Raw genomic sequence first — 22,470 nt, 5'->3', positions numbered from 1 at the left:
ACACTTTAACCCGGTTTCACAGGGATATACACACACAAAGACATCACGTCTGCATCCGCTACCAACAATCACTGGATATCTCCAAAACCATTCCACATGAACTGCCACCACCTATAACAGCCTCGTTTTTCTGCTCCTATGCTATTATTAACCTCAATAACCTTAATTTCCACTCATTTCCAGTCTATTCTGAACACCTCACACCTCACAATAGTGTTTTTATGTCCAAAAGGTTGCACCGAGGTAGCTGGATGACTATGCTAAGCGACATGAGTGGACGGCACAAACACATGGTCCATCTAGGAGTGACACTGCAGTGGCAGACAGGATGGCAGTTTGAAAAACTAGGCCCCAAACAGTACATAATTCAAAGAAAAAAAAGAGGTGCAAGATGGAATTGTCCTTGGGCCCTGCCACCCACCCTTATGTTGTATAAACAGGACATGCACACTTTAACAAACCAATCATTTCAGCGCTTATGTCAGCCACACGACTGTGGCTGAAATTATTGGTTCGTTTGGGCCCCCACAAAACAAGCTGGCAATTAATCTGTCCCTGCACAAACTGGCTCTACGGAGGCAAGATGTCGTCCTCATCCTCCTCATCCACCGATTCCTCACCCTCTTCAGTGTTGTGTACATCCTCATCCTCACAGAGTATTAATTCGTCCCTGCTGGAATCCACAATCACAGGTCCCTCTGTACATTCTGGAGGCTGGTCTCCCTGGAAGAGTTGATAATTCATTTTATGAACATAATCTTCTCCACATTTTGTGGAAGCAACCTCCTACACCTTTCGCTGACAAGGTTCCCGGCTGCACTAAACACTCTTTCGGAGTACACACTGGAGGGGGGGCAACTCAGGTAAAATAGAGCCAGTTTGTACAGGGACCTCCAAATTGCCTCTTTTTCCTGCCAGTACAGGTACAGACTGTCTGACATGCCTACTTGGATGCTGTCACCGATGTAATCCTTTAACAGACAGACGCATGCTTGTCGCTGCTGCTTTGAGGATGCAGGTGCGGCTACAGCCCACACAATTCACAAAGACAGAAATAAAAGAAGAATTTTTTATTTTTTGTGGAGTGCACTTTGAGGGTTACACCACCCTTTAACAGACAGATGCACGCTTGTCGCTGCTGCTTTGAGGATGCAGGTGCGGCTACTGCGCATAAATTTCACACACAAACACAGAAAAAAAGATTATTTTATTTTGTTGGAGCGCACTTTGGGGGTAACACCACCCTTTAACAGACAGACGCACGCTTGTCGCTGCTGCTTTGAGGACAGTATCATATGCAGTGACAGTAGACTTGTCAGAAATTGTTGGCACGTCCTTCAGTCCGGACCAGATGTCCAAACTGGCCCTTGACTTATGACACAGGCGCACGCTTGGCGCTGCAACTGTGTTGATACACATGCGGCTACATCGCACACAAGTCACAAACAGAAAAAAAAATGTTTTATTTTTTGGAGCACTTTGGGGGTTACACCACCCTTTAACAGACTTATGGGACACAGGCGCACGCTTGGCGCTGCTGCTTTGAGGATGCAGGTGCGGCTACAGCCCACACAATTCACAAAGACAGAAAAAAAAAAGAAGAATTTTTTTATTGTTTGTGGAGCGCACTTTGAGGGTTACACCACCCTTTAACAGACAGATGCACGCTTGTCGCTGTTGCTTTGAGGATGCAGGTGGAATCTAGACGGGATTTGGAACCGGGGACACACTACCTCCATCAATTGTCTAAATCCCACTGCACTAATGGCGGATACCGGACGCACGTCTAACACCAACATAGCAGCCAAGGCCTCAGTTATACGTTTTGCTTCAGGATGACTGCTGTCGTACTTCATCCTCCTCGCTAAGGACTGTTGTAGGGTCAATTGTTTAGTAAAAGTAGTGGTTTTCCTATTTCCTCTCTGGGATGATGAACAACCCCCAGCAGCAGCAACAGCACTAGGAGGAAGTGGTTCTTGATCTTTCCCTATTTTATTTTTATCGGAGAAAGTTTGGTACTCCATTTATGTTATAGTGATATATACGTGCGGCTAAGGCGCACACAAACACAGAAAATAATTTTTTATTTTTGTTGGAGACTAGTGCACTTTGTGGGTTACACCACCCTTTAAGAAATGAGCTAGCCGGCCCTTTACTTATGGGACACAGGCGCACGCTTGGCGCTGCTCCTTTGTTGATGCACGTGCAGCCACAGTGCACACAATTCACAAACACAGAAATTTGTTATTTTTTTTGTTTGGAGTGTACTTTTGGGGTTACAGCACCCTTTAACGGACAAGCCAGCTGGCCCTTTACTTATGGGACACAGGCGCACGCTTGGCGCTGCTCCTTTGTTGTTGCACGTGCAGCCACAGTGCACACAATTCACAAACACAGAAAATATTTTTTTATTTTCTTTGGAGTGTACTTTGGGGGTTACAGCACCCTTTAACGGACAAGCCAGCTGGCCCTTTACTTATGGGACACAGGCGCACGCTTGGCACTGCTCCTTTGTTGATGCACGTGCAGCCACAGTGCACACAATTCACAAACACAGAAAATATTTTTTTATTTTGTTTGGAGTGTATTTTGGGGGTTACAGCACCCTTTAACGACAAGCCAGCTGGCCCTTTACTTATGGGACACAGGCGCACGCTTGGCGCTGCTCCTTTGTTGATGCACGTGCAGCCACAGTGCACACAATTCACAAACACAGAAAATATTTTTTTATTTTGTTTGGAGTGTGCTTTGGGGGTTACAGCACCCTTTAACAGACAAGCCAGCTGGCCCTTTACTTATGGGACACAGGCGCACGCTTGGCGCTGCTCCTTTGTTGATGCACGTGCAGCCGCAGTGCACACAATTAACAAACACAGAAAATATTTTTTTTAATTTTGTTTGGAGTGTACTTTGGGGGTTACAGCACCCTTTAACGGACAAGCCAGCCGGCCCTTTACTAATGGGACACAGGCGCACGCTTGGCGCTGCTCCTTTGTTGATGCACGTGCAGCCACAGTGCACACAATTCACAAACACAGAAAATCTATATTTTTTTTGTTTGGAGTGTACTTTGGGGGTTACAGCACCCTTTAACGTACAAGCCAGCCGGCCCTTTACTTATGGGACACAGGCGCACGCTTGGCGCTGCTACTTTGTTGATGCACATGCAGCCACAGTGCACACAATTCACAAACACAGAAAATATATATTTTTTTTGTTTGGAGTGTACTTTGGGGGTTACAGCACCCTTTAACGGACAAGCCAGCTGGCCTTTTACTTATGGGACACAGGCGCACGCTTGGCGCTGCTCCTTTGTTGATGCACGTGCAGCCACAGTGCACACAATTCACAAACACAGAAAATATTTTTTTATTTTGTTTGGAGTGCACTCTGGGGGTTACAGCACCCTTATGACACAGGTGCACGCTTGGCGCTACTTTGTTGATGCACGTGCGGCTACTGCGCACACAATTCACAAACACAGAAAAAATATTTATTTTTTTTGCACTTGGGGGAGCACCCCTGATGGACAGAGCACCCCCTGGACAACACTACAGCACCCCTTTAGGACTGGGACACTACACAGGACTTTGGAGTGGACACAGCCCCTATGGACAACTGACTGCACAACACAGTCCAGCCAGCCCCTATGGACTTTGGAGGAGTGGACACAGCCCCTATGGACAACAGCAGCACAACACAGCCAGCCCCTATGGACTTTGGAGGAGTGGACACAGCCCCTATGGACAACAACAGCACAACACAGCCAGCCCCTATGGACTTTGGAGGAGTGGACACAGCCCCTATGGACAACAGCAGTACAACACTACACTGCACTACACTACACAGCCAGCCCTAACTCCCACCCTCCCTCTTCACTGTCCACAGCCGAGTGAGAAAATGGCGCAGACACGGGTACCTTATATAGAATCCAAATCCGCGAGACCCGGAAGGCGGGATGATGACGTTTTGCCTCGATTTCAGATCCGAGTCAGGCGGGAAAAGTCGAGCCTGACTCGGATCGGCCTCGGATCGGGGGGGTTCGGATTTCAGATATCCGAACCCGCTCACCCCTAGAAATAACTCTATTAACCAATTTATGGTGCACTGGAATGACATCCTAAGCCAATTGTATATGAACAATAGCAGATGTATTAACCAGATATTGATCCCATCTATGTTGGAGGGTAAAAAGAAAAGTTAATATGTAGAGTATCTAATTAGATATAGTCACCAGTAGAACCCTGATGTTAAGGCTGATGTCCTGTGTACAGCCGCTGCAGCGGCTCCCCACCAAGGTGGAGAAGGTTCTTGTATACTATTGTGGCGCCGCTATAATCTTATCCAACTCCAGCATGTGGAAAAGGGTCAAAGTCCAGTGGCAGGTGCAATGCACCGCTCTAGTGTGAGCCCCAAACCTGGCACCACTCCAACAGCTGATAGCTCCTGTGAATGAAGAGGGAGCAACATCCGGCCGCTGATGTAATGCGACAGACCGGCGTGAGCCTCAAAGCCAAGCCGCTCCAGTGGCTAGACACTCCAGCGTGTGGGGATGAAGGTAAGATCCGGCTGATGATACAGCCCACCACACTGCTGACCGGAGTGGTGTGGATCAGGAGACTGGTGCCTATATTGCGTGGCTTGATATCCACTGACCCAGAAACACCGCCGGTGAAGGTGCAAAGGTAAATGGCTGATGTGCCAAGTGGCTGAGGAAAGGTAATGAATGAGATGAAAGCAGTCCACTAAATCCTTCCTTGACGCGTTTCTCTCCTATGTCAGGAGTTTTTTCAAAAGGTAATGCATCATCTGGATTGATCGGCTGGGACCTGGTATCAGTGCGCAAGCGTATGTATTTGGCTGTAACCTTGTATTAATTGTACTTATGCTCATTGTCTAGATCAAAGTGTGTATTATTTCTTTTTATTGAATAATATAACTTTTTGTGCTTTGGAAACACAATTGGGCTGGTCTACAATTATTATTGTGTGCAACGCTAAACAGCGACTTTAGGGGTATAGGGATTATTCAAATTCCATAGGATCCACTAGCAAGTTTAGTTGTTGCAATGGTCATTCCTTGGGATTTCCATCTCATTTACTTTTCATCACTGGTAGCCATGCTACTAAGTGTTCTAAACAAGAGAGGTAGCACATGTCATTCTAGTGACTCTAGTTTGGCTAAGGAGGGCCTGGTACTCAGATCTGCTGGGAGTTTTGGTGCTTCTCTGTGGCATCTTCCTCAGCGTCCAGAGCTGTTAATCCAGGTCCTTTTCAGTCAGTCAGCGAGGTCTCTGCTGGCTGTTATGGCATAGCTACTGGAGCTGTGATATTAAAAGTCAAGGGGTTTTCAGACATGGAAGTTTGGATATGATGAACCGGAGGAAGCCAGTAAGTACTAACTTTAGGCTGACAAGGTTACTCTTGTCTTCACAGGGAGGTATTGATACGGGGTTGCGGCTTGGAGAGATCAGCTTTGTCCATTTTCCTTCTGGGAAGACTGGCATTAATCCCAACTTCAAACATTCTCGCATGTATTTTTCATAAACAACCTCCTTGATTTCCTCTGGTGGTCCCGTAGGACATGCATTTGGCTCTTCAAGGAATAAGAGTCACACTGAGTCATTAGAGTATGTAGACTAAAGTTTTCTAACAATATACTAGTAACTAGCTTTCCCGCTAGGCTGTTTTAGTGGGATGCCGTGCCCTATCCAATTTCATAAGGGCAGAATGTGCCCTGCCCCTTTTGGCGGTGTCCCTCTAAAACAGCCTGTCAGGTGCCATCCCCACCCGCAGGCTACAGTGTCCCACAGGTGGGAAAAATAGCGACGCAGCGATCACCGCCGGTGAATTGATGCTGGGCTATTCAAAGACAGGAGCGCTTGGGGGCAGTCCGACATGTCTGTAAGTTCCAGACATGCCCCCAAGAGTGATGAAAAGGGGGTCGCATCTTAAAGACCTGCTCCCTTCATGTGCCCTAGACCGCACAGTGTTTCCACATTTTAACCTTAAAATAAAGATTTTCCTTTCCATCTGGAAAGTTATGAATTCAGTCTGACTGGTCAGTGAGAGTTGCTAATTGGATTGCAAAATTAATTCGCTATGCGAATTCGAAGTGAAAATCGCAATACGCACCTAATAGGATTGACCCCTAAGTAGCATTAATTAAATAATAGACCTATTCCAAACTTATTTTTGTTAAATTAATTAAAAAAGCATAACATTATAGGGTCATGGTCTGGCGGCCATACTGGCTGGTTGTGCCTTCCTTGAGTTTCGGTCAATCGGTACAATTCTCCTTGCACCATCGCAACAGGGGCTGGATTTGCATTTTGAACCAGACACCGGGGCCCTTCTGTAACCTCGGTGCACACTTTGAGCAGTGTGACGCATGACCCACTGAGCCGCCGGACGCTGCGGCTTGTTTGGCGTGACGCCGGCCACGCCGGTCTTTGGCCTGTCGCAGTGGACAGAGGCAGGGTCCTTGCCTGTCTCCAATTAGATAAAGCTCGAACTGGGCACTGGAGCCCTTCTGTCATCTTGCGTGGCTCCCGCTGAGTCGCCGGATATTGTGAGTGATGCCGGTCGCACCTGTCTCCAGCCTGCTTCAGAGAACGGAGGCAGGGTCCTTACCTATATCAGAACAGATATTACAGTGCTTCACCACACCTGTCTCTGTGTCCACCAGTGGATCTGCAACCTTCCCATCGTGGCATTTCCAGGGAGCAGTGAGTACATTCTCTGCATACATTGTGAGTGCCTGGAGCTATTCATTGTATTCCTAGGGGCGTTTTCACACCTCTAGGGGCTTCTGGTCTTCTCTATCTGGGCTGCACCTTCACCCAAGTTTTAACTGCTACTACCTTATAACCAATTTAATGCAGCAGATGTAGCTTCACTGTTCATAGGGATTCTGCTCAGGCTTTGATTGTACAGCTATCCTGCATAGAAATGTCATATCAGTGACTGTTGCCTCACACTGCTTCATGACCCAAATCCAGACCTGTAGATTTTTTTAATTATGCCTAAACCTCACAAATTTGCTCCCCATGCTGATCTCGCCTCTTTATTAAAATCAGAAGAGGAGACCCCCCTGCTGTCTCTATGAGGGATAGCATTGCCTCCATTCTTTCTGAGATAAAATCCCTATAAAAATGCATTCCATTCTGAGATTCAAAAAGCAGTCTTTTGTCTTAAAGTCTGAGCTTGGTGCTCACACTGATGAGATGGAACATAAAATGGACGAAATTATCCAGTTCCAGCAGGAGGTGAAACACACTCTGACTGCTATAGATTTTCATTTACTTCAAGATCAACAGGAGAATATCGAGAACAGGGCTCAGAGGAACAACCTGCAGATCAAGAATATCCCTGAATCCATTGAACCAGGCCAATTGGAGCACTTATTAACTCGCTTCCTCCAACACCTTCTACCTGACATTCCAGTGGATCAATTGCTCCTAGACAGGGTGCATCGCACCTTGCGAGCGAATCCGGTACCTTCTGCTCCCTCATGCGATGTGGTGCTAGGATGCCAATATTTCCGGTTCTCCAGGACAATCACATTAAGTATAGATTGGGTTTTCCTTTCTCTCTGATTGTTTCAACAGACAGAAGACAACTGTCAGCCAAATCCAGAGAGTATGTCCTTCGATTGTTGTCAAAGCTTAACCTGTCTCCTCCTGGTACAGTGGCAGCTCAGGCTTCTCAAATAAGTCTGACCTGCAAGCAGCCCTCTCTCCACTGCCTCCAAGAGCTCCAAAACATATATGGTCAATGGTGTCTTCCAAATCTTCATCTCCACACGACCCACCTTGAGACTGGCTCCTCTATTATCTATGTTGGATTTATTTCCATTATTTGCTAACCCTAGCTAAGCTGTAGATGCTACTCTCCTTTGCTTTATTTTGCTGTCTCATTCATTAAGTTTTCTGGGTATTTTTCATAAGCATCCTTGTTGTGTATGTTTTTTTTTTGTATTGCATTATATGCATGTTTCATTGGTCAAGTTAGCAGTGTGACCTCAGTTCTTAACTTCTATGATTCATCTCTATGTTGATTGTATTATTTTATAATTGTATGTTTACAATCTATTTTTAGTAAGGTTCCCTTTTGGTTGCCGTCAGTCGGTGTGAGACCAGTGCCTTAATCCCCCCCCCACTGGTCAATATGACCATTTCTGAGCTATGGTGGGATTTTTCCCCTGCCTTTTCCATTCTGGGTGCTCATTATGTCAGACCCTTCCCTCTCCGGGTCTACGAGTGTTTTTTTTTTTTTTTTTTGCCTCTTGGCTTTCTTTCTCCTTTTGGGTCATTCCACATCAGATCACCCAAAAAAAAAAAAATGTCCACCACCCATCTCAGATTTTTTTGAACATTTTTAAGTTAAGAGAGGATGTCAAAACAACTATTTCTGCCAAATATCTCGACTGTCTGACAATCAGTTGATTTAAATATTGATTTTTAAATTTATTTAAAAATTTACTAATCACGGCTTTATCCAGTTTATTTTAAATACACGGGTGTTTATTAAGGAATCACCACAAAGTTTGGACTCCTAAGGTAACATACAGAAAATGAAACGGAAATTGATGGGAAGGGTATTCTATTTAGAGAAACCAAAACTGGAACTTTCCAGAGAGAGGTAGACACAGAAAGATAGTCAATCATGGCAGCTGCTCATTCAAAGTGCACATTTGGTAGTCTTTTAAATACGGACTGCCATATTACTAGCTACTCAAAAACCATTGGATTACATGGCTGGGACCACTTTTACAGATGAAGAAAAAGAACTTTTGATTTTGAGAACTGAAGTTCCAAATACAGTAACTAATGATCCTGAAACCTCAGTCTGCTACCGTCATGAAAAGCTTCTGCTGCTAAGATATGAAGACTTTCAGAAAACATGCTATAATCCTTTCTTGTCTCACAAAAAGGAGCCAGAAAAAGCTTAAAAGTTATGTCACTGAAGTAGGCCAAAGAGCATGGTGACTGTCGGCTTCATGCTGTTATTAAGCCAGGACAGAAACTTGGCCCAAAATGTCTAATTCAACTGTCACACTGTAAAGAACAAACAGACATAGATTTGCCAATAGAAGAAGTTGAATCCCCAGTGGAGGGTGGAAATGAGCCTGCAGAAACAGATGAGCTGAATGAAAGTATTACAAAGCTTGGTTGTTCACCAGTGAAATTGCATGGGGTAAAGAGAAGACACCGGGAGACATACGCTAAAGGAAAGAAAGAGAGCAGGCAAGTACAGCCATTCAAGAGAAGCTTACTGAAATGTCTATCCCTAGCACATCACTAGAATCACCCCAGAAAGTAAGCAAATGTTCAGGTTGTGATGATTTACAGAGTCTGATATATGAATTAAAGCAAAAGTGTGAAGAGGCGCCACAACAAGAAGAAATAAAAATATTAACTCTGGCACCGAACAGCTGGACAATTAAGCAGACTGCAGAATAATTTAATGTCACAGAATACATGGTAAAACAATCAAGAAAACGTAAAGAAACCCATGGTATACTGGCAGAACCTGAAAAATATAGAGGGAAGCCCTTCATATACACATCGTTCATCAGGTCCATGTGCCCTGGAAAGAAAGAGTTTGTTTCTGTAAAAGTTTCAGGAGGATAAAGGATTCACAAACAGAAAAGGCTACTCCTATTAAACTTGAAAGAGTTTCATCTTGCTTTCAAAGACCGTTTTCCATACATTCAAGTTGGGTTGTCTAAGTTTTGTTCCTCACGACCTATGTGGTGTGTTACTGTTGCGGCAAGAGATGCATTCTGTGTGTGTTTGCGAAACTCAACAAAATTAAAAATTATTGGTTGCAGCTCTACCACTAAAGATGGACTACAAAAACCTTGTTTGTTCTTCAGTCTCAAAAACTTGCATGCTTCATCGATGTGACAAATGCCCAGGTCTGGAAGCACTTCAGAATATAGTTGAAAAACTTTTTCATGATAGTGACATGAATGATGAGGACACAATTGTTTATAAGTGGTGGGTCCACACTGACCAAAGTAAATTGGTTACAATCACTAGTAATGTGGAACAATTCCGTGCAGTTATTTGTAGTGCTTTTGATGATGCAACAGCCCATCTGTATACAGCAAAGTCGCATGCTGAATGAAACGCCAGATGAAGAAAACTGTTCGCCCAGAAACAGAAGCTATTGTATTACTAGATTTTGCAGAAAATTATTCATTCATGTGTCAGGATTTTATTCAAGGATTCCACTGGGACACTTCACAAGCAACACTCCACCCATTTGTTGTATATTTTAAGAAAGATGATTGTCACACTTTAAACTGTGTAAGCCTGTGCATTATTAGCGATACCTGTGACCATGTAGCCATAACTGTGCATGCCTTCATTACAGTAGTTACGAAACACTTAGCGAAACTATTACCAAAATTGGAGTATGTTTACTGCTTTAGTGATGGTGCTAGTGCACAGTACAAGAACTGCAAATACTTTTTGAACTTATGCTTCCATAAGGATGACTTCAACATTCAAGCAGAATGGAATTTTTTGCCACATCTCATGGTAAGAGTCCATGTGATGGCATTGGAGGGACAGTTAAACGTCTAGCCACATGCACCAGTCTGCAAGCAGTGGAAACCCATCACATCTTGATACCTTTTGGATCTGTATAGCTGGGCAAGTGAAAATGTACATGGCATAAAGTCTTTTTACGTGTCACAAAACGAAATACAAGACTGCAAAGCCAAGCAGCATAGCCGTCTAGAAACGGCAAAGACTGTGGCAGGAACACATTCTCATCACAGATTTTGGCCGATTGGTAATGATGAGCTACACATATATCGATTGTCACCAGACGACATGAAGACAGCAGGAACCAGAGTTAGTGTCACTATGACCTCAGTCACAAAAACTGTAGATGAAAGTGATCTGCAACCTGGAACATACATAGCAGCAGTGTATGATAACATGCTATAATCCTTTCAATTCAATGTATCATTCAATGTAATGAGGAGGAAAAAGATGTGCTGGTACACTTCATGAAACGAAACCAATCAACAAATGTGCTGTCCTGGCCTTCAAGAGATAAGTGTTTTGTTCCTTTTATTCATGTCCTCTGTGTAACGTAAGTGCCTACTATAAAAGGAAGTACTGGAAGGCAGTATACACTTTCTGCTGACACTTGAAGGAAAATTACAGACCGTTACAAGAAGTTCCAAAAAAGGGAAAAATTAGATCGACTCAACTTCAGTTATGGACTCAAGTTATGTTAAAGAATTTAAATTTCATGGTTTCTTGTGTTAATTATGTATGCGGTACAACAGTAATCAAACATCAACTTCATTATTTTTTCCTCCACAATTAAACAGAGTACCCTGCTGATTATTTTTTTTTGGTGGTGGTAATAATGTTTACCTTTTTTAAGCATCCCCCAAAAAATGGGATCCCTAATGTCGATGGAACCTAGCGTTTTTAATTCTATTCTAAAAACTTGGGTTTTTGCCGTAATGCAAAACATGAGGCAGAGAAAGTAATTTTGGTTTAGATTTTTGTATTCGGGGGGAAAAGCTACCTTAGGTGTCCAAATTTCATGGTGATTCCTTAATAAACACCTGTGATATTTCAAATAAACTGGATAAAGAAGCCACAAATAGTAAATAATGTAATACATTTTAAAAAATCAATATTTAATCAACTAATTATCAGACAGTCAAGATATTTGGCAGAAATAGTTGTCTTGACATCCTCTCAACTAAAAAAAAATTTCGTATAAATCTGAGATGGGTGGTGGACACCCCTGGTTGAACTGACATGGAATGACCCTTTTCTCATTTACAGTTGGAACCGGAAACGGTGATTAGAGATAAGAGAGGTAGGTTTCTCATTATAGCGGGTATGTTAAATAATACACTGGTTACATTGGTGACTGTTTATGCCCCGAATGTAAATCAATCCTCTTTTTTGCCACTGTAGACTCCAAACTCACAATGCCTTAAGGGGAGGTAAATTTAGTGGAGGATTTTAAAACAGTCCTTCACCATAAGTACGACAGGTCCCACCCTTTGTCTTCTTCACTGGCCTATATTGGCAAATGAAACTCTAAAGCTCTACTATCCCTGCTTAAAAAACATTTACTATTTGCAGGACCCCGATTTATAATTTTTTTTCTCTCAAGTACATTGAATATATACCAGACTTGATATGATATTTGTTGGTCATGCCATGACTTCCCATGTTAGCGGGGTCACTATACACCACCCTACGTGGTCTGATCACACCCCGGTTTCCTTTTACCTTGTCTTGTCTCTCTACCTCGCACCCGGGGTTAGAATGACTCTTTTACAAAATAAAGATGTCTTAGTACATATTTCCCGTATACTCAATAACTATATTTCCGTTAATCAGACCCCTGATATTATATGAATTTGTGGGAAGCCCACAAAGCAGTTTTGTGTGGGCATTTTATCCAAATAGCTTCTAGAATTAAATGATAGCGTACCCAATCCATTTTAGATTTATCTACACAGTTGCACCAGCTAGAATCAAAACCTAAATCTACTCTCAATCTGATTTGGATCAGCTTATTAAGGTTTGAGAAGAACTAAATTTTTTAGTGTCTCATAAGACAGAATTATACCTCCCTTCCCCTAGGTTAAATAAAAGTGCCTCCACCCAGTTGTACTTTAATACATGTTAATATGATTGCCTGGGTAAGCTTAGACTAAGGACAGAGTGTTTTTTTAACTGGTGGTATAATGCTATTGTGAATGGTATATTTATAGGGGTAGCAGTTGGGAAGCCGCCAGACCTAATCCCGACCGCTGGCTTCCCGACTGTCTAATCCTGGCAGGAGTCTAATGACAGACGTTGAGATCCCGACGCCTGTCATTAGACCTACGGTGGGAGCCCGACACCCGGCTTAACGATCGAAGATAAGCTGGGCACGGACAGCCACGGGGGGGAGGGTTAGGTTAGGTTTAGGGCTCCCGGGGGGGACTTGGGGTTAGTCTCCCCCCTGGGACTTGGCGTTAGGCACCCCCCTGGGACTTAGGTTTAGGCGGCGGGGAAGGGTGGTTAGGGTTAGGCACTTAGAGGGGGGAATAGGGTTAGGCACTTGGGGGGGGTTAGGGTTAGGCACCCCTAAGGGAGGATTATGGTGTATAATAGGTTAGTTAATACTTACCTGTCGACGATCAGGATTTTCACCCCTTCCGGGCTTCCGCTGTCGGGATTTGAACCTCCAGACGTGCGTCTGGTGGTAAATTATACTGATTCCTTTTATAGTCCTTGCATATACTAGAGGTAACCACCTTTCTCTTCTCAGGTCCAGATGGTGCAGGATTTCACCTTAATTCCTTCACGTAAGTAAAATCACCTACAGATTGAAATACTTTTCTATAGTTTTATATTAGATGGCATGCATTAGTTTACATAATATTTCATATATATTCTAGGTTCACATTAACCACTTTACATGCACATATATACAATATTTAAGGAACATAGTAGTTAATCTTACGTCCCATGTATTCTATTTGTAGAATCTTCAAATATAGCACAGTATGGGGCTCATTCAGACCCGGTTGCGAGCGCTGAGCGCTCGCAACAGGGTCGATTTTGCCCCACTGGGCATGCGCACGACGGAGCCGGCTCCGTTGTGCGCATGTGCGAGACCCGTCTAGTGACTGGCGCTCCATCGCTAGGGGTCTCGCCCCAGATGGGGCGAGCTGTCAATGTTGAGTGACAGCTCACCCCATTTGGTGGGTGGGAAGGGGGCGTGCCCGGCCAAACGGAGGCGTTCCAGTCGGAAAGCTTGCCGTTTGGGGGAGGCCCCACTGACATCATTGCTGATGTCAGTGGGGAACTTCCTGCTCGTTCAGAGCAGGAAGCTCCCTGGGGCTTATGAGAGCCCAGACCCAACCTTAGGGTCTGGTCGTAAAGCCCCGATGGTCGCGATGGTCTTGACCATCGCGACCATCACCCTTGTCGGTCGATAGAGCTGTGGGTGTTAACCCACAGCCTAGCGATTGACAAGGAGGTGGCACTTAAAAAAGTAAGTAGCCGCCCTCATTCAGAGCGATCGCTTGCAGCAAGCGATCGTCTCTGGATGAGGTCGTATGTCTTTAAAACAAAGTCCTCTGTTACTTATTGTCCTTTCCATAAGTTTTCTGGAGTCCCTTAGCATGAATATGCCTTTTGCTATACTGCGAATAAAAGGAAGTCCCTGTAGATCTGCTTGTTCTTTTCTATAGCCCCTTTGTAATAGTTTTACTCTTGTAGCTCCTTATGTATTAGTTATAGAGATTATCCTTGTTTACTATTCCTCTATTAATTAAGTATTCGGATGTCGTGGATATCCTCTAGCCTAACTGAGGTGACTCGTGCTAGTTCTAGCATGTTCTGAGTGCCCACGAGCCACTATCTGTCCTGTCTATAACAAAACCTAACCTCTATCTTGAGTGCTATTAACCCTACTGTGGCTTCTACCTCATAGTATAAATGTAAACCTCACATTAATTACACTCTTAAATACATATAACAACATATACATCGCCCAAATATACACATTTACCTCATAAACAAATAACACATCAATATATAACATCTTAAATTATGTTCTAAGTGTTGAATATATAATATTAAATACAAAATTAATTTAATACCTACATCAACTACCAATTTTAAGTAGAATGCATGTATACGTAATTATACACATGCATTTTCTTCAATATTAGCAAGATTATATATGGATACATTATTGGCTCGGAAATTGCGAGCCAAAGTTTCATCAAAGAATATTTTGCCGATTAAAACCAGCTTGGGGAATCTGACGCATGATCCTGAGAGGATTGTGAAGGAATTCGAGACTTTTTATCAAAATCTTTATAATGCCAAGCACAACTCTGTTCCATCTGCCTCTTTAGAGAAGGATATTGATTCCTTTTTTAACTCTGTGCCATCTCCCGAAATTAAGCCGATCCAAGGTTGTTCAGCTTGGCTCCGAAATCTCTTTAGAGGAGTTGGAGGATACTCTAAAATTCCAAAAATCCGGTAAAGCCCCTTTGCCCGATGGTTTCTCCATTGAACAGATTTAAACTTCTTATAATATGCTATTACCTCACTTGTGCAGACTTTTTAATGGAATCCTTAAAGGCGATACTTTGTCTCCTCGTACTCTAGAGGCCATATTGTAATACATAAATCAGTAAAGGATCCTAATGTTTGCTCTACTTACAAACCCAGATCTCTCCTCAATAATATTAAGCTGTTCTCTCAAATTTTAGTGACGCTGCTTAGTGGGGAACTTTCACAGCTTGTTCACCCTGATCAGGTGGGTTTCATCCCAGGCCGTCAAGCAAGAGATAACACAAGGAGAACAATTGATCTTACCCATCTCATAAATAAGATAGACACCACCTCTGCTCCTATCTTGGATGCTGAAAAGGCGTTAGACAGGATTTTATGGCCTTTTATGTTTGCTACTCTTAAGGGTTTTGGCCTGGGAGGGAACCTTCTGAGGGGTATACAGGTTTTATGCTCTAACCTGACAGCAAGGGTTCGGATGAATGGAAGGTGTTCTGATCTCTTTACAATAAGCAATGGCACCAGGTAGGGCTGACCCCTTTCCCCTTGAATTTTTGCTTTGATTGTAGAACCCCTTGCTTTTTTTAATAAGTTCCTCCACTGATATTAAAGGGATTCGGGTTGGAGAAGGGGACTATAAATTCTCACTCTTTGCAGATCATTTATTGCTTACACTTTCCTCTCCTCACATTTCTCTCCCCATCCTTTTTCAGACTTTATCTTCCTACTCTACTCTTGCCGGGTACCAAATTAATTATTCCAAATCAGAGGCCCTTCCCTTGCATATATCATCAGACACCCAAACGCTATTGGAACAAAACTTTACATTTAATTGGCATTCCAAAAAGATAAAATATCTTGGCATTTATATCACTGGTTCTTATAGTTCCCTATATAATGAAAATGTTCCCTCTCTCTTTGCTACAGTGTAGTCTGATCTTAGGGCATGGAGGGGGCAGATCATTTCTTGGTTTGGCAGGATGACTGCAGGTAAAATGAATGTGTTGCCCAGAATTCTTTATTTTATGCAAACTTTACCTGTAAGAATTCCTATTGTGGTATTTCACCAGGTGCAGGAGGCAATAATTAATTTTATCTGGCTGGACAAGCCTCCTAGAGTAAAATTTTCCACTAATGAGAAGTTCACTGGAGGGTGGGCGGGTCTTCCTGATTTGAGGAAGTATTGCTACGCTACTCATTTAGGTCAGACACTCACCTGGTTTGCGCCTACATTTAATTTACCATGGGTTTAAATTGAAACCACTGAATCCTCATTGTACTTTGTCCTCCATTCTTATTCCCACTATACCTAAACATATTACTATGAGGCTTGGTCCGACTACTAAACTAACTTTCTATTTGGCTTTTCTGCACCAGGCGATTTGACCTCTCATCCTATCCATCCCCCTGACTCCACTCTGGGCTAACCCAGATTTTCTCCCTGGATTCTTTACTTATCATTCTCATTCATTTTAAGTTACTGTCCCGCCTTAGGTGTATCTGTGATTTTATACAGGGCACTTCCTGGTATTCATTAGAGCTTCTGGCACAAAAGGACCAAATCTCCCATCCAATTCTCTATGAATACCTACAACTTAGGTCATTTCATAACTCTTTCCCTAAAGATTCTATATTTAGGCCATTCACACCTTTGGAGAGGCTTTGCTACTACACACCTGTGAGACAAGGTATTAGCTCTATTTTATATAATTTATATAATTTACTCCGTTCCTCAGTTTTTGTAAATACATTTTCCCATGAAGTGGCTTGGGAGGCTGATTTGGGTCCTCCACCTAGTGAGGAGTCCTGGGGTATTATCATTAGAGGCAATGTGGCAAAATCCTCCATTTCTACTTTGATAAAAGAAAATTCCTATAAGATTTATACAAGATGGTATTTAGTTCCCACTAGATTACATTAACCCAGTCCTTAGGAGGGGAAAAGTTTAAGTTATTTTCTCTGATGAATCCCCTTTCAGATTGTTTGGGTCAAATGCTTTTCTGTAGAAGGAAAGGTGAGCGCTACCATCAGTCCTGTGTCATGCCAACAGAAAAGCATCATGAGACCATTCATGTGTGGGGTTGCTTCTCAGCCAAGGGAGTAGGATCACTCACAATTTTGCCAAAGAACACAGCCATGAATAGAGAATGGTACTAAAACATCCTCCAAGAGCAACTTCTCTCAACCATCCAAGAACAGTTTGGTGGTGAACAATGCCTTTTCCAGCATGATGGAGCACCTTGCCATAAGGCAAAAGTGATCACTAAGTGGCTTGGGGAACAAAACATCAACATTTTGAGTCCTTGGCCAGGAAACTCCCCAGACCTTAATCCCTTTGAGAACTTGTGGTCAATCCTCAAGAGGCGGGTGGACAAGCAAAAATCCACAAATTCTGACAAACTCCAAGCATTGATTAGGCAAGAATGGGCGGCCATCAGTCAGTATGTGGCCCAGAAGTTGATTGACAGCATGTCAGGGCGAATTGCAGAGGTCTTGAAAAAGAAGGGTCAACACTGCAAATATTGATTCTTTGCATAAACTTAATTGAATTTTCAATCAAAGCCTTTGACACTTATAAAATGCTTGTAATTTTATTTCAGTATACCAGAGTAATATCTGACAAAAGCAGTAAAATTTGTGAAATCCAATAATTGTGTCATTCTCAAAACTTTTGGCCATGGCTGTACTATATACTGTAAGTATTGGTATCTGCTGCCGGAGGGTAGAGGTCTCTGTGCTGCACATCTGACTGGAAATGGACATATAGCAATTTGGTAACATACACAAATATAAAAACTATGGTCAGTGATGTAGTGATCATTTTTATTGTATATAAATATAGATCATGTTCCTTATGCAATATAACATCTCTACCACAAAAGTATAATTAACTCAGTAACCTTTTTTTTTTTTTTTAAATAACCTTCTTTTAGGAAAATTGAGCAGGATTCCCACTAAGAATATTAGAAGACATTGTATAAAAATAAATTTTTCTCTGATCAAGACAACTACAGATGTCATTTCTTCTTACACCTCTGGAGGATTCACAAACACTCTTCTCATTTTCTTGATACAAGAAACATTCAACTAATTTGTTTCTCATCTAATACATGATGAGTCTCACAGGAGAGAAACCGCATCTGTGCTCTGAGTGTGACAAAAGCTTTAAACATAAATCTGAGCTTCTCAGACATCAGAGGATTCACACAGGAGAGAAACCATTTACATGTTCTGAATGCAGCAAGTGTTTTTCCAAGGCATCACATCTTGTAAGTCATCAGAGGAGTCACACAGGAGTGAAACCATTTACATGTTCTGAATGCAGCAAGTGTTTTTCCCAGAACTCACATCTTGTTAGACATCAGAGGAGTCACACAGGAGAGAAACCATTTACATGTTCTGAATGCAGCAAGTGTTTTTCCAACCAGTCAGATCTTGTTACACATCAGAGGATTCACACAGGAGAGAAACCATTTACATGTTCTGAATGCAGCAAATGTTTTTCCCGCCAGTCCAATCTTGTTAGTCATCAGAGAATTCACACAGGAGAGAAACCATTTATATGTTCTGAATGCAGCAAATGTTTTTCCCACCAGTCAAATCTTTTTTGTCATCAGAGGAGTCACACAGGAGAGAAACCATTTACATGTTCTGAATGCAGCAAGTGTTTTTCCCACCAGTCACATCTTGTTACACATCATAGGATTCACACAGGAGAGAAACCATTTACATGTTCTGAATGCAGCAAGTGTTTTTCCATACAGTCAGATCTTGTTACACATCAGAGGATTCACACAGGAGAGAAACCATTTACATGTTCTGAATGCAGCAAATGTTTTTCCCACCAGTCACATCTTGTTAGTCATCAGAGGAGTCACACAGGAGAAAAACCTTTTACATGTTCTGAGTGCAGCAAGTGTTTTAGTTTCCAGCAACAACTTGTCAGACATCAGAGGAGTCACACAGGAGAGAAACCTTTTTAGATGTTCTGAATGCAGCAAATGTTTTTCTCAAGTCAATGCTTCTTCGTCATCAGAGTCTTCACAGGAGAGAAACCATTTGAATGCTCTGAATGTAGCAATTATTTAATAAGTATTCTTTGTAGTAAATCGCATGAGGATGCTTTCTGAGGTCTTGAATGTAGCATGTGTTTCATGAGTACGTTAACTTGTATCACAACAGTATGTATTCAAGGGAGACAATTTTTATTTGATGAATGTGACTAGTGTTTTATATAAATCAGTCTTGATAAAGACTGGAGAGGTCTGGCATGGACTTGGGAGCACTTTTTCCCTAGGATGATCTCTCTGTTAGGAACTAGAGCTGCAGGATGAGAACAGAATGGTGATGGTGCTGCCATTACTGAGCTGTGTAATATATAGATGCTCTGCTCATGCAGGTGTTGGGACTAGTAGAAGAAAGAGATTTTTATCTAGTAAAGTCCCAGCAGCTCCTCCCAGTACTGGGATTCCTTCTATGACAGGCAGAGCTTTGAGTACTGGATATTACTTCAGGAACCCTGCACACTGTCCTGTATCACCCTACAGGTCTCCTCTCTGGTCCCTCTTATACCTACTTATTCTTTCCCTCATACCTTTCTATTACTGCCTTATCTCCTATTTTGGATACTATGTATTATAATGTAAAGTGGTGCAACTAAGGCACTGGTCACCTGTATCCCATAGTAACCTTTTAGACTGCTGATATCTGGTTGCTATGGGTTACAGCACATACTTTCTTTTTACACCATGTTATTAAATAAGTCCAAAGGAGAGCACATTGTGTACCAGGCTGATTATAGAGATCCTTTATAGTAAATAATATTGTATTACAGTAAAAGTATACAGATAGTAGTTATGATATAGTGGTGTAACTCAGACAGATCCATCCTGCATGTAGACTGAAGGACGTGTACACGTCATGTCTGTAATAACCATTTATGTTATTAGCAGCTGTTCCCATAACACTTCCTGAATAAATCTGATCTGGATAAATGTGATTCTGTTTTTGATTGTAGAACTAAATGATTTCATTAATAGATAATTATGTACATTTAGATAGACCCAGAAAATATACTTAGGTGATAATGTAATGGTGACAGTCTGGTAACAATATAACAATATATAACCCCCAAAGAATCATTCATCATTAGTAACATTCAGCAAATGGATTATTTGTCTTTTTATATCTGGTGGTAAAATGTAAACATGGGGTCTTCCTGCCAATCAGGGATTGCTCAGTAGCAGGAAAGATACATAGTGTTCCCTGCTGGCTGCTGTCTTCCCTTATCTCCTATCCTCCAGAGGAACAACTTAGATTAAACTATCACCCTGCCCCATACAGCTTGGCTGTTTCACTGACACATGAGTGTATGGCTGCCGCCCTTGTGGGCAGCACAGGGCGGTGCATTATAGAGATCAATGGATTTCTTTGCTATCTCATTTCCCTGTATCATGTTGCATTTTCAGCTTGAGAAACTGCTTATATAAACGTTCCCTACACAATATATAGCACCCAGTAATAACATAGTCCTCCAGCTTATTTTACCCACCACGGTCATATCCTTCCACCTTCATGTAGGGAGACAGAACCTCTTGTATGTATATCTCCCATATTACTTATATTTCTTATCACGCCATCTGCTGGCTGGAGTCTGCTACTACTGCACATGTACAGCCTTCTCCCCTGCAGCTACATAGTGTGGCCCTAACACAGCCCAGTGCAGTGCTCCTCACAGTGCCCGATTCTCCCCTACCCCACATGAAACAAGGCCTATGGGATTTCCACTTTTGATTTTTAATTTCAAGCGCTTCATCTCCCAGTACATTAGCTCCATTCCCTGGCCTGGGGTGTGTACATACAGTGTGCTCCTCTTCTTGATTTATTATTTTTAATCCTCCATGAAAGCCAGAGGAAGGAGACATTGCTGGATCCTGTAATTCATCACTCCGAAATTTCTACACCCATTACATGCAGTGGAAGCCAAAGCTGTGTATGGCATCGCAGTGGCTAATTTATGCATGCTCCATAACGGCATTCAAACGTACAGGCACACTTGCGTTTCACCGACCAAACCCCCAGTCACCCCCCCCCCAAATGATCACTTCCTGTGAACTACTGCGATGAGTCTGCATGGTGACTGCAGAATTACACGCACTGCGATGCATGCACAGAACGCAACAATCGCCCGATTGCATGCGGATTGCTGTAAATCTCTTATACCCGTACCACGTGGAGGATCACGCCATTTCTGTGATTACTATATGTTTAATGCCTTGTACTGTCAGCCAATATCCTCTATATGGTACTGTGGTTATTAGATCTGAATTATCATTATCTATTTACTTGTATACCTTTTATAGTGACATATATTACCAATTAAGCCACAAATATCTTTTTCTTGGCATAAAGGGAACCTTATTTTTTTCTAACGCAATTCACCTGGCATTCAATACGGAGAAGCTACCCATGAAGTATTAGGTGTAAATTGATGTGTATTGATTTGATGAACTTATTATATATTCATTTGGGTTTTACCTGACTATCAGTGGATTGTATCTTCCATACTTCCGCAGGAGCCGAGCACAGCTTGACTGACAGCAGATGCACTATTCAAAGTGAATCAATATTTGTCGTTTATATGTACTCATTAAATTCTCCTCTTCACGTTGGTTTTGATGTTATGAGATTTGATAGCAGATGCATGACTATTGATTTCCTCTTTTTACACTTACTATTTTTTTTTCTGACTATTATAACTGCAATTGAGGTGGGGAACACTCATTAAAATCATTGGATGCCTTCGGGCAGATGACTTAACAGCAGTATCTCATACCTCTATTTGAGCAGTTCTTTTAACCATACTCTGTCTATGTGACTAAATTCAAAAGCAATCTACACCACCAGTAGGTGGATAGTCAGTTTATTCAACCCAAGAGATATTTTACAGTAAATCTCTTTTTTTGATTATTTCGCCTTGATAATTATCACTACAGCGATTTACACTGAGAGGTTACTCTCTGGATAACATGGGACTATTTGAGCGAATTGAATCAAAAGTACTTAATGTGAGAATTTTCCAGATAATTCACTCTCGTTTTTGTGATATTTGCAATGTTTGTATATCTTTTTATATATTTCTGTTTGTGATATGTCAATTTATACATGGTGTTTGTATTGTATTATACATTAAACTTCATTAAAAATTACTTTTTATCAGATTTAAATAAGTTATCTTATTTAAAGAGTTATCTTTCCCTTCTTTCCTTTTGATATTTTTTTCTAACTCTAGTGGAGCACCGCCAACTTTATATGTTGATGGCATTTACTTCAGTTCTCTATAGGAATATTCTTCTGATATGTAATCTATAGTGTACTGTTTAACCATCTCAGAATTTGGC

General features: G+C 42.1%; 1 pseudogene across 1 annotated transcript in view; it reads left to right on the top strand.

Moving 5' to 3' along the window:
• The window catches only part of LOC148522634 (uncharacterized), a 36,734-nt pseudogene extending 14,501 nt beyond the window's left edge, over positions 1-22,233 (top strand). Inside the window, exons 2-3 of the transcript XR_015878525.1 lie at positions 13,311-13,347; positions 18,004-22,233. The product of XR_015878525.1 is annotated as an uncharacterized LOC148522634 (transcript). The remainder of the gene's footprint in view (positions 1-13,310; positions 13,348-18,003) is intronic.
• Positions 22,234-22,470: the final 237 nt, after the last annotated feature.

This window comes from Taudactylus pleione, unplaced genomic scaffold (assembly GCF_031769625.1).
Source record: "Taudactylus pleione unplaced genomic scaffold, aTauple2 ptg000145l, whole genome shotgun sequence".
In the NCBI taxonomy this organism is placed as follows: domain Eukaryota; kingdom Metazoa; phylum Chordata; class Amphibia; order Anura; family Myobatrachidae; genus Taudactylus; species Taudactylus pleione.
Note: the sequence above shows the minus strand (reverse complement) of the source record. Positions and strands in the feature narration are given on the sequence as shown.